This window comes from Acinonyx jubatus, chromosome A2 (assembly GCF_027475565.1).
Source record: "Acinonyx jubatus isolate Ajub_Pintada_27869175 chromosome A2, VMU_Ajub_asm_v1.0, whole genome shotgun sequence".
Classification (NCBI taxonomy): domain Eukaryota; kingdom Metazoa; phylum Chordata; class Mammalia; order Carnivora; family Felidae; genus Acinonyx; species Acinonyx jubatus.
The window spans coordinates 52,878,868-52,896,850 of record NC_069383.1 but is presented as its reverse complement, the minus strand read 5'-3'; the positions used below and the strand labels follow the sequence as shown (position 1 = coordinate 52,896,850).

At 38.9% G+C, this 17,983-nt stretch overlaps 1 protein-coding gene and 1 long non-coding RNA gene across 4 annotated transcripts in view; one reads left to right on the top strand and one right to left on the bottom strand.

The window, feature by feature from the left end:
• Positions 1–7,850, top strand: part of LOC113604059 (uncharacterized) — a 35,392-nt gene extending 27,542 nt beyond the window's left edge. The window contains exon 3 of the long non-coding RNA XR_008296803.1: positions 6,932–7,850. This is a non-coding gene — a long non-coding RNA (uncharacterized LOC113604059). The remainder of the gene's footprint in view (positions 1–6,931) is intronic.
• Positions 1–17,983, bottom strand: part of IGF2BP3 (insulin like growth factor 2 mRNA binding protein 3) — a 151,308-nt gene that overhangs the window by 56,282 nt on the left and 77,043 nt on the right. The window lies entirely within an intron of this gene.

The following is a 17,983-nucleotide window of genomic DNA, read 5'->3' as shown; positions in this document are numbered from 1 at the left end:
TTTCTTTTAAAATGAAAAATAAAAACAGCTGGAGTAGAAAAAAGAGGTTGGTTCCAAAGTCAATACTGATAAAGACTATTTCCCATAAGAATTAGTCCTTCAGATATGCATTAGTTATTCTACTGGGTTCTATGGGGCCTTACAATAAAATACCTGCAATTGATAAATGGATAAACAATATATAGTATAATCATACACTAGAATATTGTCTGGCCATAAAAAGGAATGAAGTACATACTATAACATGGGTACACCTTCATAATGTTAAGTGAAAAAGACCCTATAATAATTCCTTTTATATAAGGTCTCCAGAACAAGCAAATCTATAGAGACAAAGTAGAAAAGTGGTTGCTGAGGGCTGGAAGAGGCTGCCAAGGAAAGAAGGTCAGTCACTATTAATGGCTATGGAGTTACTTTTTGGAATAATGGAAAATGTTCCAGAATTACACAGTGGTGGTGATGGTTCTTTATACCTCGTGAATATACTAAAAAACACTGAAATATCTGGTTTGAAATATGAATTGCATGGGTAGCTGGGTGGTTCAATCAGTTGAGCGCCCAACTGTTGATTTTGGCTCAGGTCACCATGTCACAGTCGTGGGATTGAGCCTCACTGACAGCACAAAGTCTGCTTAGGATTCTCTCTTTCTCCCTCTCTCTCTCTGTCCCTCCCTGACTCATGCACCCTTTCTCTGTCTCGCTCTTTGAAAATAAACTGTAAAAAATATATGAGTTTTATAGTATGTGAATTATAGCTCCATTTTCTTAAAAAGAATGTTTAAGACACAACAGTATAAACTTCTACGTATAACACAATCCAACCATGTTGAAAAATGCCTATCCTACCAGATTGAACTAGGAGTCATTTAACAATATTGTCATTGGGAAGAAAGACTCTTTTTCCTCTTTCCTTCTCTCTTTCCAAATATTGTACAATGAACATGTAATCCTACAATCAAGAAAAAAATGACAACATCAAACTGGATTATATTGGCCTTTAAATTGTTTAAAAAAAAAAGTAATGCCAGGAAAATAGTGTTCTCCTGTATCCTTAAGGCTCTCACTTGGAGACAGTTATAGAGAAACAAATGAACAAAGGGCAGAGCCAAATGCATGAATTATTTGGGCAGAGGAAAGAAAGATCCTTACTACACCAACACATTATAACCAACCCGAACCCTGCTAAGACAGTGCTAGAAGAGAGAAAAAGTGGGGATAGAAGCGGAATCCTTCCCTCCGTTGCTATTTGTTTCCTAGGACAGACATACATTTCCTAAGTTTAGTTGCTTTTCAACAGTGGGGTGGACAAATCATCACAATATTGCCAAGCTATTGATAAAAGACACCCAAACAAACGTTCGTGGGATTTCTTCTTTCTGAAATTTACTGGTCCAGTGGGGCAAGAGTGTCTACGGGGCAAACCGGAGTTTCCCCACACTCACCCATCGTTCTCAGTCACTGGTAGTGTGTATTCAAGATCAAAGCCTAACCTGGAGCCCAGCTATATATTTGCTATACTTAAAAACTGCTAATTAGCTCTTGAGTACTACTTTTGGTCCAAAATTCTATTGCACAAGCTTTTCACCCAGATCTTACCCCTCTGATTGTAACATAATCCTGCTATGTGCCATTTAGAAAATATTTTATTTCCAACTTGGATAACGCCTATTACTGAAGAATTGGGACTAGAAGTGGGTATGCTCAAGTAATTTTAAACCTTTTAATAGTAATGAAGGTACACATTAAAAGTAAAGTAAAAGTTAGAAGACAATGTAGTTAATGGCAAGCTTTTTAGGAAATCAAGTTCACCTCTTAGCAGCTCTATTTACTTGCCAACCAAGTTCATTTAAGATTTTTAAAGATGTTGCAAGTAAGTAAAATCTCAGTTTTCTAGTCTTCAAACCACTCCTCCCTTAACTGCTTCCATCTCCAACTGCACAGATTCCCAGAGTCCGGTCTAGAGTTTGCCATTCCCAGCACATAGTTGGTGTGGAAACCATACGTTCTTCTGGCTTCTACCTGGTCACTTCAAAACATACATCTACTGTATGGAGTTGTTCAATCACTATATTGTACACCTGAAACTAATATAACACTATAAAGAATATAAAACAAAATAAAATTATAAGGGCGACTGGGTGGCTCAGTAAGTTAAACATCCGACTTCAGCTCAGGTCATGATCTTCAAATTTGTGAGTTCGAGCCCCACATTGGGCTGTGCTGACAGCTTGAAGCCTGGAGCCTGCTTCAGATTCTGTGTCTCCCTCTCGCTCTGTCCTTCTCCTGCTCATGCTCTGTCTCTCTCAAAAATAAATAAATGTCAAAAAAAAATTTTTTAATGAGATAATTAACAAAATATACATTCACATACTTGCCATCCAGATGGTGATGCCATAGCTCTATTATTGCTCACAAATGAATCAGTCTGAGTTTATCTAAGAAGCCAAGCCATGGGCAGCTCTCTACATCCTAGCAGCAGGTGGGACTGGAAATCTGAGCACCAATTTCTAAGAAAGACTGGAATAACTTGTTAAGTTCCTCAATTATATAAAGGCTATTTCCATGTATTCAGCCAGGAACACAACAAAAATCCACTATATTACATGAATTTTGAATGTAAAACCCTTGAGTTTACCCAGGGCTCTCAGGGAAAAAAATCCACACAAACTACTGTTTTTATTTACTATTTAGTTCAAGACTATTATCATGTACCTCTCTCCAACCTCACCTCTCACCCATTCCCAACTACAGGCTGTCCCTAACTCACAATGATTAGATTTATGATTTTTCAACTTTACCAAGGTGCAGAAGTGATATGCATTTAGTAGGAAGTGTAGTTGGCATTTTTAATTTTGATCTTTTCCTGGGCTAGTGATATGTGGTAGGACAGACACCCTTTTGTGATGCTGGGCAGCAGCAGCAGCACAGGCGGCCTCATGATCAAGAGGGTAAACAACTGATGGACTTCAAACTATTCTGTTTTTCGGGGGTGGCTCAGTCAGTTAAGCATCTGACTCTTGATCTCAGCTCAGGTCATGATCTCACAGTTTGTGAGCTCAAGCCCCATGTCAGGCTTTGCACTGACAGCATAGAGCCTGCTTAGCATTCTGTCTGTCCCTGTCTCTGCCCCTTCCCCTGCTTGCTCTCTCTCAAAATAAATAAACTTAAAAAAATTCTATTTTTAACCTTCAGTATAGTATTCAATAAATTACATGAGGTATTCAACACTTTATTATGACACAGGTTTTCTGTTAGATGGTTATGCCCAACTGTAGGCTAATGTTAAGTGTTCTAACACATTTAAGGTAGGCTAGGCTATGCTATCGTGTTTGGTGTAGGTTAGGTGTATTTTTCTTTTAAGTCTATGTATTATTGTTTGAGAGAGAGAGAGAGAGAGCGAGAGCGCGCGAGCGAGCAGGGGAGGGGCAGAGAGAGCTGCTGACAGCAGCAAGCCTGATGCAGGACTCGAACTCACAACCATGCATGACCTGAGCCAAAGTTGACCACTCAACCGATTGAACCACCAGGCACCCCAGCATGTTAGGTGTATTAAATGCCATTTTTGACTCACGATATTCTCAATTTATGATGGGTTTACTCCCACATAATCCCATTGTAAACTGAACAAGATCTGTAATTGCTTAATAACCACTTTTAAAATGAAGCACATTTTAGATCGTATTACCTGCTAGATTGCTATTCCCGATCACCCATAGTCTTGGTTAGCTCCCTGTACTATGTGTGGAATTTAAAAATTCAAGTCCACCAGTATCTGTGAATGTGGTTCTAACTCAATGAGCAGCATCCTTATAAGAGGGAAGTTTGGACACAGGGAAAACACAATGTGACCACCTAGGCAGAGACTGGAGTGATACATCTACAAGCCAAACATACCAAAGACTACTGGCAACCACCAGAAGTGAGGAGAGAGGCTTGCCAGCAGCTTGATTTCAGACTGCTTGCCTCCAGAAGTGTGAGGGAATAGATTTATTGTTCTAATTCTCACAGTTTGTGTGAATTTGTTATGGCAGCCCTATGAACCCTAGTACATGTGTCCTCACCCCATCCACCATAGTAAGCACCTTGTATTTAATCCTAGGGCTTGTCTTTTCTATTCATAGGAAAGTATAGAAGAGAACAGAATGGCCATCCGTCTGTCTATGTCAGAATTAGACTCTACCTCACTGTTAGATCTACAGTAGGCCTCAGCACACAGTTACAGACTGGAAATCCAGCATGGCAACGGTGATCCCATTCTCACTGGCAGCTCTATGTTCACATGCTATAATTAGCAGCAAACATTCTTTTGATTCTCTGCATACATTAGCTCATTTAATCATCCAGACAACCTTTGGAGGTAGATATTAAACCTGTTACCAAGATGTGAACACTGATCTTCTAAGAGGAAAAGGCCACTTGCCCAGTCAAGACAGCAAGGACATGGGGAGTTGGGATTCAGAACCTCCATGACTCTAAAGCCAGTGATCATTACACCAAAATGTGCATTTCTTGAAAGGTCACCACACTGAATGGAAAATTATTCTTCAAAAGCTCTTTAACACCAACAAAAAGGGCAGAAAGTGGATAAATGCTGAATGAAGCTGGTTGACAGGTGTAGGAGGATTCATCATCTACTCTCTACTTGGATAAGCTTATATATTAGTAGAGAAAATAGGAAAATAGAAGTTCTTTGTATTCATTAAAGTTATGACTGATTTTTCAAATTTACCTCAAAAGTCAAAGTTATGAATTAACATCAGATTTTCTCAACAATTTTAACAATCATTCTTGGGCAAAGATGTATTATTTGTGCCATTCATTAAAATTTCACCACATAGGTCATAATCTGTAAACACAAGAACAGGTCCACAGAAAAAATGTTCCTCTATTTCAGAGAATAGTGCAGACTTTCTGAGCAAAATGAAATTTAATCTCACCACATTTTTTCCAAGACTAGATTTCCCAGGATTTCAGCTATGCCATAAGGGGGGGGGGGGGGGAGGAGGGGGAGGGGGAGTTCTTATTTTATAGACAAAAAAACCAAAATTTTTTAGCAATTTTTCTAAAATTAAAAAAACTCAAGCACCATATCTGTCAGAATTTCATTTATGACCAGAAGTCAAGCTAAATACACACTCACTTATTTCACAACCAGTGCATCATCTGCCACCCCAATAATTATCCCCCACCACTTTTTGTGTGATTGTTGTATTATAACCTCTAAAGTCAAACAAAAATGGCCCTGTTCATTAATGACAAGTATAAAAATAAAAATTCAGAACCCTGTAACAAAATGACTCATTTTCCTTAAGCAAAGCCAGGTGTGGAAACACTAAGTACATAGATCACTCTGATAAGCTAGTCATTAACACTAATTATTCACATACATTCAATGAATACTGATGGAGGTATAGGACAAACATTAGGACAAGTGAGTGGATGGGTTTACGTGTTTACATGCAGGCCAACATGGAAACCATATAGCTGGTAAGTGACATGTCTATAATATATAAAGAACTCCATAATAAAAGACAACCCAATTTAAAAATGGGTAGAGGGTGGGTGAGTGAAATGGGTGATGGGGATTAAGGACTAGACTTGTAATGAGCACTGGGTGATGCATGGAATTGCTGAATCACTATATTGTACACCTGAAACTAATATTACACTGCATATTAATTAACTGGAATATTTAAAAATAAAATAAAAGTGAGCAGAGGACCTGAACAGACATTTCCCCAAAGAAGATATACAAATTGCCAAAAGCACATGAAAAGATACTTGGCATTCATCATTAGTCACTGGAGAAATGCAAACCAAAACCACAATGATAGATCACTTTAAATCCACTAGGATGGCTATAATCAAAAGGTCAGATAATCACAAAGACAACCGACCAAAGAATGTTAAGAAACTGGAGCTCTGCTGCTAAGAATGTAAATTCCAGAGCGGTACAGCCACTCTAAGAAAACAGTTTGGCAGTTCCTCAAAACCTTAAACAGTTACTTCAAGACTCCCAAGAGAAATGTAAACATGTTCACACACATGAATGTTCACAAGAGCATTATTCACAATAGCCAAAAAAAAGTAGAAACAACCAAAATGTCCTTCAATGGATGAATGGGGAAACACAATGTGGTATATCCATACAATGGAGTATTATTTGGCAACAGAAAGGAAGCCAGTACTGATAGATGCTACAACACAGAGATGCCCTGAAAACATTCTGCCCTGAAAACATTCTGCTAAGTCTAAGAAGCCAGACACAAAGACTACAATGATGGTGTTTTAATAAAATGCTTAGTATAGGCAACTCTATATAGACAAAAAGATGAGTGGTTGCTTAAGGCTAAAGGGTAGGTGAGGGAAAGAGGTGACAGTGATAGCTAAAGGGTACAGGATTTCTTTCTGAGCTGAAGAAAATATTCTAAAATTAACTGTGGTGACAGTTACACATTATCTGTGAATATACTAAAAACCGCTGATTTGTACACCTTAAACAGAAAATTGTCAGACATGTGGTTATCTCAATGAAGCCATAAAAGGGGGGCCTACTTATAAGAATGAGAAACTTGAAACAATCTATACACCGACAAAAGATAAATAAATTAGTCTCTTCCAATTATATAGCTATTAAAAGAGAATGGCCATGAAGGGATCTCTACAACACACCTGGTAGATACTGAAAACTAGGTCTGCAAAACAGTGCTGATTAGGTCATTCCATGTATGTCAATAACCACATGTGTATAGCCAAAAACTAAAGCATGTTCAGAAACTTCTTCACTAAACCTCTTAGTCAATGGAAATTTTCACTTTGTTTGACCTGTTATTTAAGCAGTATGTATTTTCTTTACAAAAATGAGAGTAACTTTTAGTTTACACGTTGGTGTCGTTTACATGTAGTTAGCTTCTTTGCTTTCTTCACACAGGTGTACTGGCGAAAGGACCCAGGAGTCAACCTGAAAGAGCTCCCACCAGCTAAACACAAGACAAACTATCAGTAAAGCTAACAAAAATAGACGGAGACACAAATCAATATTATAAACTCAAGTACTGAGTATATAAACTCCAATATTTGTAAGTCTCCGTTACCACTGAAGAACCCAGAACTGGTAAATAAACAGAATCAAACATTGCCTTTATTGCACGAAATGAATCTCACAGTAACCAAAGAGTATCTCTGCCAAAATTTCTCTTTATAAAAGTGTCTCAATTAACAAATGAAAGGAGAGAACTGAAATGTCCCTTTTTGCCTCCCTTCATGAAATAATCGATTACTCAAAAACTACGGATGCTCAATTACAAAAAGAAAACCAAGTATGTGCTTCCTCACACACATTTGTACTACCACCTATGAATTATTCTTGCTTTAAAAAAAAAAGAGGGGGGGGGGGGCAGTGAAAAAGAAAATCCTGCATATGGCCCAACTTTTTGTGGGCAACCCAGTGGAATCACTCGGAGAAGCTAAAATAGCCCTAACCCTGGAGTTATGATTTAATCAGTTATGTTTAATTTAAATATGGCCTGGACATTCAAACTTTTTGTGAGGCTCCCCAGGTGGTTCTAACACGTAGCCAACGTGAAGATCACTGCTCTAGATCTAACTACCACTTCACAAGAATACAGAGGACTGAGAAACCAAACTATAAGCGTAAAATCAACTCATCTATTGTAACAGCATAAAAAATCCAGTTTCTTGCACAAATAGCAAGGTAACAAAATGGAATGAAAATCCAAAGATTTAGGGTTTAAAAGCGGGACACTGGCTGGCTCAGTCAGTGGAGCATGGAGACTCCTGATCTCAGGGTTGTGAGTTCAAGACCCATGTTGGGTGTAAAGATAACTTAAAAAATAAAATCTTAAAAAAACGGGGGGGGGGGGGCACCTGGCTCAGTCAGTTAAGCATCTGACTCTTGATTTTGGCTCAGGTCATGATCTTGCAGTTCATGGGATTGAGTCCTTTGTCAGGCTCCGTGCTGACAACATGGAGCCTGTTTGGGATTCCCTGTCCCTCTCTCTCTCTCTCTGCCCCTTCCCTACTTGTGCACATGTGCACACTCTGTCTCAAAATACATAAATTAAAAAAAAAAAAAAAGGCTTAAGAGAAATCAACCAGCTGCAAAGTATGGACCTTATTTGGATCTAATGTTGGAAGGGAGGGGTAGCATATAGAGGAAATAAGATTGGCCATAAAATGATAATCGAAGTTAGGGGATAGGCTCATGGAGTCAATCATTATACTACTCTCTTTAAATCTGTATACATTTCAAACTACCCATTTTAGAAAGCTTTAAAGATGTGAAACATTTTTTCAAGTTAAAGATCTACCAATATGGCTAAAGAATGAGCATACTGTTGACACAAATCAGTAAGAAAATGAAAATTACTTCCTATATTCTTTAAATGACACTTTTAAGAAAATGAGGAGACACACAAATGACAAGACTGGAAGCAAATATTTGCAAAGTACTTATCTGATAAAAAGCTTGTATCAGAATACATACTTTATAGATTTATATACATATATATATATATATATAATCAGAAATCTCAAAACTCAGTAGGAAAACAAGTTTTCAAATGTTCAAAAGATTTAAATAGAACATACCACCAAAAAAAAAAAAAAATCTATGAACAGCAAATACATGAAAAAAATGTTCACTAATTTTAGTAATTAGGGAAATTCAAATTAAAACTACAATGAGATATCTATCACTTTGTATCCTTTTAGGATGGCTAAAATAAGGATGGCAAAGATGCAGAGAAATTGGAACCCTTACTAGTAGCTAGTGGGACTGTATAATGATCTAATCACTTTGGAATATAGTTTGGCAGTTCCTCAAAACATCAGACATAGGGTTACCACAGGAGTCAGCAATTCCTGATGGAATTGCTATACTAGGTCCCTACTCAGGGAAATGACAACATATGCCCACACAAAAACTTGTACACAAATGTTCACAGCAGCGTTATTCACAATATTTAAAATGTGGAAACCATCCAAATGTCCATCAACTTATGAGTGAATGAGCAAAATGTTACAGCTACACAATGGATTATTATTTAGCAACAAAAAGGGATGAAGAACAAGTAATATTTAGTTTACTCTAATTACAAAGAGATATATTCACAGAAGTGTATATATACAGGTCAGTAAGACAAATGTCCATGGAGAAGAATTCCAAATAATTTATGTTAGATATTCTGCCCTAAGGAGGTAGAACATAACTCCCCACTCTCTGAGTGTGGGCTATACACAGTGATTTCCTTTCAATGAATACAATATGGAAAAGGGATTGGGACAGGGGTCGGGAAGAGGAGTAGCTTTACAGTGAAGCAATCCAACATGCACTATTTCATCCAGGTGATCAAGCCTTAACATCAACAGTGATAAGTCATGTTGACAGTATACATTCTTAATATGATGTAACAGGTACAGCATCTTACCTCTGTGGTTTCCCTCCCCAGAACCCATATATCCAGTCTAATCACGAGATAAGTTTTAGATAAGTCTTCTAGAGACATTCTGCAAAATACCCTATCAACGCTCCTCAAAACTGTCAAGGTTATCAAAAATAAGGAAAGCCTAAAAAACTATCAGCCAAGAGGAGGCTAAGGAGGGATGACAACTAAATGTAATGTGATATCCTGGATGGGATCCAGGAAAACATGAGTAACATTCGGTAAGAACTAAGAAAATCTGAATAAAGTATGAACCTTAGTTTATTATAAACTAGGACCTCAAAACACTGGTTCATTAAATGTGAAGAAATGTACCATACTAATATAAGACGTTAATAACAGGGGAGACTCGCTGGCAAGTACATGGAAACTTTCTGTACTACCTTCGTAATTTTTCTGTAAATCTACAACTATTCTAAAATTTAAAGTTTACTTTAAAAAGAAAAAAAAAATGAAGTGGGCTCCTGGCTGGGTCAGTCCGTACAGCATTGGCCTCGTGATCTCAGGGTTTTGAGTTCAAGTTCCACACTGGGCGTGGAGCCTAACTCAAAAAAAAAAAAAAAAAAAAAAAAAAGGCAGCAGCACTGATATATGTTACAACACGCATGAACCTTGAAACATATTAAGTGGAAGCAGTCACAAAAAGCTGCATATTGTATGATGTGTATTTCAAGTGCCCAGAAAAGGCAAATCCACAGAGACAAAATAGATTAGTGGTTGCCAGGGGCTGGAGAGGTGTAAAAGAGAAGTGAGCCTACATGAATACAGGGTTGATTTGGAGGTGATGGGAATGTTCTAAAATTACATAGTGGTGATGTTCCACAACTCAATGAATATACTAAGAACCACTGAATTTGTACACTTCAGGAACAAAGCTTTCATAACTTGTTGGTGGGAACATAACACGGTACAACTTTGGAAAGCAGTTTGGCAGTTTCTTAAATATTACACATATATTATGCTCACCTACTGAGAAATGTGTGTACTGAGAAATATTTGATAAAATACACTTTATGAAGCTGCACTAATGATATTTATTTAGCTAATTGTGTACAGGGATCTAAATGTGATTTCAAGTCAAGTAGACTGTTGGCCATATAAATAAGCCTGGCACAGGTGTGCAGAGTTTTAAAAGAATTAGATAACCTTACGACCCAGCTATTCCACTCCTAGAATTCACCCAAGAGAAATACAAGTGTGGGAGGAAAACCTCTTTTCCTCTACCAACTTAGGTTCCATGACTGGGGAGCCTGTGAATTTAACTGACAACAGACAGATTAATGGCGGGGGGGGGGGGGGGGGGGGGAGTTTATTCATATACACATGTGGAAACACAGAAGAAGTGTTTCTCCAGTAAAGCTGGGGATTTATATGGCTAACTTGATGGAGAATAAGGAGGGATGAGAAAAGGCTTCACTGCTGGAACCCGTGGGAGCTAAGGCTTGTGATAATGTTTGTTTATAAAGGAGCAAATGGTCTTTTTTCAGGCCAATAAAACTCCCCTGGAAAGGTATTTACGTCAGCCTCCAGAAGTTTCTGTCCTCAGTCAGATAAAGGAAACTCTCAATAGGCTTCTTTCGAAATCTGTTCAGTCTCGAATGTCTTTAGGTTAAAATCATCTTCAAAGCAACTCTGGAAGTCCAAGTGTGTCCCCACAAAAGTACACATCCATACAGAGCCCTGCACATGAATTTTTCTATCACCTTTATTTATAATAGTCAAAAACAAAACAATCCAAATGTCCACCAACGGACCAATACACAAATTGTAGTACACCCACACAATGGAATCCTACTTGGATATAAAAAGGAAAGAGCTACTGATTCACACAGTTTGGGTAGATCTCCAAGTAATTACGTGGACTGAAAGAAGCCAGACCTAAAGAGTACATAGGACTCTTTATATAAAATTCTAGAAAATGCAAACTAACATAATGACAGAAAGCGGAGCAGTAGGTGCTTGAGGGGAGGAATGGGTGGTACTAAAAGGGCATAAGGAAACTTTTGGGCAATAGCTATGTTCATTTTTTTATTGTGGTGATTGTTTCACAAGTATATACCTCTGCCAAAACTTAAATTGAATGCTTCAAAACTTTAGGGGCACCTGGTCAGTCAGTTAAGCATCCAACTTTGGCTCAGGACATGATCTCATGGTTCATGAGTTCCAGCCCTGAATCACAGCTGACAGTGCAGAGCCTGCTTGGGATTCTCTCTCTCTCTCAAAACTAAATAAGCATTAACCCCCCCCCCCAAAAAAAGAAAGAAATCTAGTAATACGGTTTAAGTTGTTATAAATCAATAAGAAAATGAGAATTACCATGAACGTTTGACATGAGAAGAGGCTCAAACGTTTAAGAGGGAAGAACAAATGGGAGGAAATTACATGGAATAGTGTCAGTACTGTTTTATAAAATTATAAGCCTACACAGGTGGGGGAAAAAAAGAAATTAGATGATAAATCTTTACTATCTACACATTATAAATACTGCTTGCCCAGGAAGTATGAAAAGTCCTATCAAACATACACTGAGTAAACAGGCCAGAAATAGAACTAACAGCCAAAGACAGACAGTCAACATGCATTTAAAAAGTTTCACTACTGGTCAAAGTTAGGTAAATATGTCAACTGAAATAATACTATCAGTTTTTGCAGATAAGCTTGGCTAAGATTTTAAATTATTTGGCACAAATTATGCTGGAGAGAATAAGGGTGAACAATTATTCTCATCTATTACTAGGATAAGTATTAAGAACTCCAAAATTTCAACACAAGTTTTGTAACCACAAAGGGCCTAAAAATTTACACTCCAATATGCTAATTCAACTTATGTGTATACCTACATAGAAATGAGAACACACCAAGACTTTTTGTCATTTACTTGCCAAGTTTTATCTAACATATCTTTATTACTTATAACGGGGGCAGAGAGGCATTGTAGGTCATTACTTTAGTCAGGGCTTCTGAAAAAAAGCAGTTCAAAACCAAAGTACCAACTAAACAAAACCTGACCTGTCCTGACTGACCAATAGCTAAAGATACAGATAAAACAACTGAGCCAAAGGCAAGCAAAGAATACCACTTGACTGAGTAAACCACTACACCTGTGCCAAGTAGGGCTGGTTGGAAGATTTGGGTAGCAGGCAACCTCCCTGTGACAACCCCATTCTTGCACAGGAATGAAATCTCTCAGATGCCAGCTAGAACTAAACACAGAATCTCTAAGTACACCACCATGCCTTATCCCTTCCCATCCCTCCTCTTGGTCTAAGGTATACAGCACAAAGATGCCAAAGCCACAATTACATGCTGCGTAAGACTCTCACTTTGGCAAAGAAGCCTAATCACCTTGGGTTCATCTTTGCCTTTCTTTAATCTCAATTTTGTGCCTACTAAAACAGCCTCACCCCTCCATAACACTTCCACTCTGTGCAAGGACAGCTAGGATAGCTGTGATGGGCTTTGAGAGACACTCAGACATTCTGACCTATTACTGGGGGCCCATGAAGATCTATTTTTAACTTCTTGAGAACTGAGACCCAAAGAAAACACCAAACTAAGAACTGTGTTAACAAAGACCAAGGTACAACAGAGGACTTCCTTTGGACCAAGTATCATCAAACCAAGGCAAAGTAACTCAAATGTTTCATCCAAATGATTTTAAACAAACACACACTGTGGGTAGAAATAAAATAAACACTGACAGTTGTCTGTAGACATGACCGATACATACTCTTGTTGAATAAATTGTACCATACAGAAGACAAAATAAAATCAAGGTAAGAACTTGCACAAGACAAAGGAATGTTACAGTTTGTACGTGAATGTTCATTAACCACCACGTCTAGCCCTTACTCCTAAATGCATTCAGGGGCGACTAGGTGGCTCAGTTCATTGAGCATCGGACTCTTGGTTTTGGCTCACAGGGCATGATCCCAGAATTGTGGAATTGGGCCCCGTGGTGGGCTCGGCAATGAGCTGGATGGAGCCTACTTGGGATTCTCTCTCTCACCCTCTCTCTCTGCCTGTCCCCACTCATGCTGTTGCTCTCCGTCTTTCTCAAAATAAATAGACATACATTAAAAACTGCATTTAGTGGGGTGTCTGGGTGGCTCAGCCAGTTAAGCATCTGACTTTGGCTCTGGTCATGATCTCATGGTTTGTGTCTTTGAGCCCCACGTTGGGCTCTACACTGACAACTGCGATCCTGGAGCCTGCTTCAGATTCTGTGTCCCTCTCTCTTTGCCCTGCCCATGCTCACACTCTGTCTCTCTCTCAAAAATAAACAAACATTAAAAAACATTTTTTAATGGATTTAGTTCAAGAAGCAAGTACATTCATTGCTAACCATCTCAAAACAAAACTAAAAATTGGACCCAGTAAATTTCATTTATAGTCATTCTAGGATATCATGGCATAAAATATAGTGCTCTTACATTAAATGTACAACACTGGTGTCATCTACTGTCCTAACCAGCTTGGCTAGCCCCATAAAAATAAAAAGACGAGGTATCTGGGTCCAGAAATTATTTGGGGGGGGGGGGGGTGGAGGGAACATACCAAAAAAGGAAGAGACTGCTCTTCTCTACATTCACAGTTCCTGCTTGGTAGTAAATGGATGGCCAATACTGCCCACGGTATGGCAGATGTGGCCAAGAAGGCAGGACCAGCAGTCCCTACCCTCATTGACCTATAAAAAAAAAATTCCCAACGCTTGGCTAAACCTCAAATGAGAAAAGAAAACACTGTCAGTAAACTTTACAAATTTTTTTAAATGTTTATTTATTGGGGGGGGGGGGGGGAGGGAGACACAGAATCCGAAGCAGGCTCCAGGCTACGAGCTGTCAACACAGAGCCCGATGCAGGCCTCAAACCCACGAACCATAAGATCATGACCTGAGCTGAAGTCGGACACTTAACCAACTGAACCACCTAGGTACCCCTCAGTAAACTTTTCAGAGTCCCAGATAACACAAAGGCTCAGCTCAAGAAATAGCTGATATTGTAAGTATCACAAATGGAAAACCATTTTAAAGGAAAAATCCAAAGACACTTAACTAGCTCACCCTACACACAGATCAACAAAATACACAACTATCAATAATGGTTACTTACAGATAATAGCATTACAGGTGTTTTAACACTGTGTTTCAACTGTATTCAGTATTTTTTTAATTAAAAAATAGAATTAAAATTTTTTAAAAATTTAAATGAACTCCTCATAGCTCCTTGTTCCTTTAAGATGGTGAGTGGTCAATTTCTCAGGAGTTCACAGAAAGGATAACCTGATATCTCAGTACTTTAGGGGGCACTCAGCAAGTCACATCACCTTGCTTAGAGCTAACCTACTTTAACTTCCAGCATCAAGGAGAACTTGCTGCCATCCAATCCAGCATATTCTCTGCCCACATGGTCTTCCAGAAGAGCCCTTCCTCTGCAGAAACTCTGTGCCCATCACCTCACTACTCATCACCTTGATTGGTTCTTCAAGTTAGCACCAAACAGCATAGTTAAGAAGGCAGAACCTCATTCTTAGAAACCTCTACACCTTTTAACATGTAACTCAGTAATACTTTAAAATTCTTAATACCTAAAAGCTAGTTCAACTGTAATCACAGTGTCATGTCCAGGGAACATGGGCATGTCCTCTCTACTTCACTGAACAAATGTCAAGAAGAGGACAAGTCCTACACTGCAACAAGCGCGGTTTGGATCCATGTAAGATACTATACTCAGTTGTGAACCCTGCCCTCTCAGAGACTCAAAAACCATACCCCCCAAAGGAAAACAAGCTGTGAGAGGTCAGAGGTGTAGAACACAGGCAGGACCGATGAATGATCTGGACAGGTACATCTCAGATCAACAATGCTCTCTTCACACAGTGGGACAAGCTGTATCTATGAGCAAGGTAGCAGATATCTCAAGGAAACAGAACCTAATAGAGATTTATAGAAGTTGAAATGGATAAGCTTTTAAAATATCATTTACCTAAGGAGACGAATAATGTTCTTTGTGCATTTTAGCTTCGTGCATTTAGCTTTTGGTTGTGATTATTTCAAATATTGCTTAAGAAGGAATCTGAGGCTTAATCTAGACTCAGCAGGAAAAGAGTCGCTCTGCTGCAGAGTCCCCCTGCTGTGGTAGGAAGGAGGCAAGGCAACCCAAGCACCTTGGACTTCCCACCACTGATCCTTGACCAATGGATCAGATCCTTGAGAGGCCACAGTTACTGTAAGGGGTATACAAATCCATTCACTCTCTCATGATTTTTTGTTAAACTGAGTAATGAATTTTACATATGTGCATACCACAATTTCTTGGATGTATTGGATTTTAAGAACTAACTAGTCTTATTGAGAGTCTCGTTTTCAGGGCATCTGGATGGCTCAGTTGGTTAAGCATCTGACTCTTGATTTCAGCTCAGGTCATGATCTCATCGTTGGTGGGTTTGAGCCCTGTGTCGGGCTTTGCGCTGACAGTGTGGAACCTGCTTCGGAGTCTATCTCTCCCTCTTGTCTCTGTTCCTCTCCGGCTCATGCACTTGGTATCTCAAAATAAACTTAACAAAAATAAAAAAGGCTAATTTTCTAAAAGGAGAGAACCATCAATCTAGTTCATACACCAAAGTGTTTTAGATACAAAAAAAACCCTACATGACTTACAAATAACTACTTTCCAAAAGGATGAAACAACTTACAAGAGACAATCAACACAAGAGTTTTGTGTTTTTTTTTTTTTTTTTTCCAGGAGAAAAATAAAGCCAGAAGAAATTCAGGGTTAAAAAAATTAAGTATGAAGTCAGGGGTAAAGTTAAAACTCTATACCGTAAGATAGAGGTGACCCTTAAACTCAATAAAAAACAACACTGAACCCAGTCAGCAGAAAATAACTGTTCCAAGTAGAAAGGCTCTATCATGTACTACAAAGCTCTGTCTCTAGCAGCAGAGGGAAGCATATGAGCAAAGGTCCTCTTATTAAACACACATTAATTAAACAGCAAGTCAGGGTAAAATTTTTAGCTTACGGAAACAAAGATGTAGGTGATGAAATATTCGCCCATGTTTAGTTAAGCAAGAAATTAACATGATTTTGTCATGTTTTTTATGGAAAAGAAGTCATGAAGATTATTTGAAATCAGAAATACTTGTTCAGCTAGCCAACTTCAGGTCATGTTCAACAATACTGGAGTATCGGAAGTACACAGAACAGGCTCAGATTTGATGGGCATGAGATTTGCTGAGAAAGGAGAACATAGAGGTAATGATGGGTGCAAACTCAGGAGAGCTTAACATTAATCTATCCTAATGAGGTGAGCATCTGGGGGGCACAGCCTGCTCAATAACACAGCCATAAGGAGCATCATTCGATGCTTCTGAGTTCTTTGTGACTCATTCCTTCGACACTAACATTTCTGAGGTTTTTCTTTAAACAAGAAAAAAAAAGAGGGGCGCCTGGGTGGCTCAGTTGGTTGAACGACCGACTCTTGATTTCCACTTGGGTGGTGATCCTGGAGTTGTGCAATCAAGTCCTGCATCAGGCTCCACACACTGAAGATATTCATTCACTCATTCATTCTCTCTCTCTCCCCCTCCCTGGCTCACCTGTGCCTGAATGCTCTAGAAAAGAAAGAAAAAAAGGAAAGGAAAGGAAAGGAAAGGAAAGGAAAGGAAAGGGAAGGGAAGGAAAAGGGAAGGAAAAGGGAAGGAAAAGGGAAGGAAAAGGGAAGGAAAAGGGAAGGAAAAGGGAAGGAAAAGGGAAGGAAAAGGGAAGGAAAAGGGAAGGAAAAGGGAAGGAAAAGGGAAGGAAAAGGGAAGGAAAAGGGAAGGAAAAGGGAAGGAAAAGGGAAGGAAAAGGGAAGGAAAAGGGAAGGAAAAGGGAAGGAAAAGGGAAGGAAAAGGGAAGGAAAAGGGAAGGAAAAGGGAAGGAAAAGGGAAGGAAAAGGGAAGGAAAAGGGAAGGAAAAGGGAAGGAAAAGGGAAGGAAAAGGGAAGGAAAAGGGAAGGAAAAGGGAAGGAAAAGGGAAGGAAAAGGGAAGGAAAAGGGAAGGAAAAGGGAAGGAAAAGGGAAGGAAAAGGGAAGGAAAAGGGAAGGAAAAGGGAAGGAAAAGGGAAGGAAAAGGGAAGGAAAAGGGAAGGAAAAGGGAAGGAAAAGGGAAGGGAAGGGAAGGGAAGGGAAGGGAAGGGAAGGGAAGGGAAGGGAAGGGAAAAGAAAAGAGAAAAAAGAAAAGGGCAGGGGGCATCCAGGTGGCTCAGTTGGATTTAAATGTCCAACTCTTGATTTCAGCTTAGGTTATAATCTTGCAGTTTGTGAGATCGAGCCCAGAGCCTGCTTGGAATATTCTCTCTCTCTCTCTCTCTCTCTCTCTCTCTCTCTCTCTCTCTCTCTCTCCCCCCCCCCCACCCCGACTCGTGTTCACTCTCAAACTAAATAAAATAAAACTAAATAAAACTAAAAAAAAATTAACAAGAATTAAAAAAGAAAAGCACTTCCCCCAGAATACAAAGTTAAATTTTAAGTCAAAAT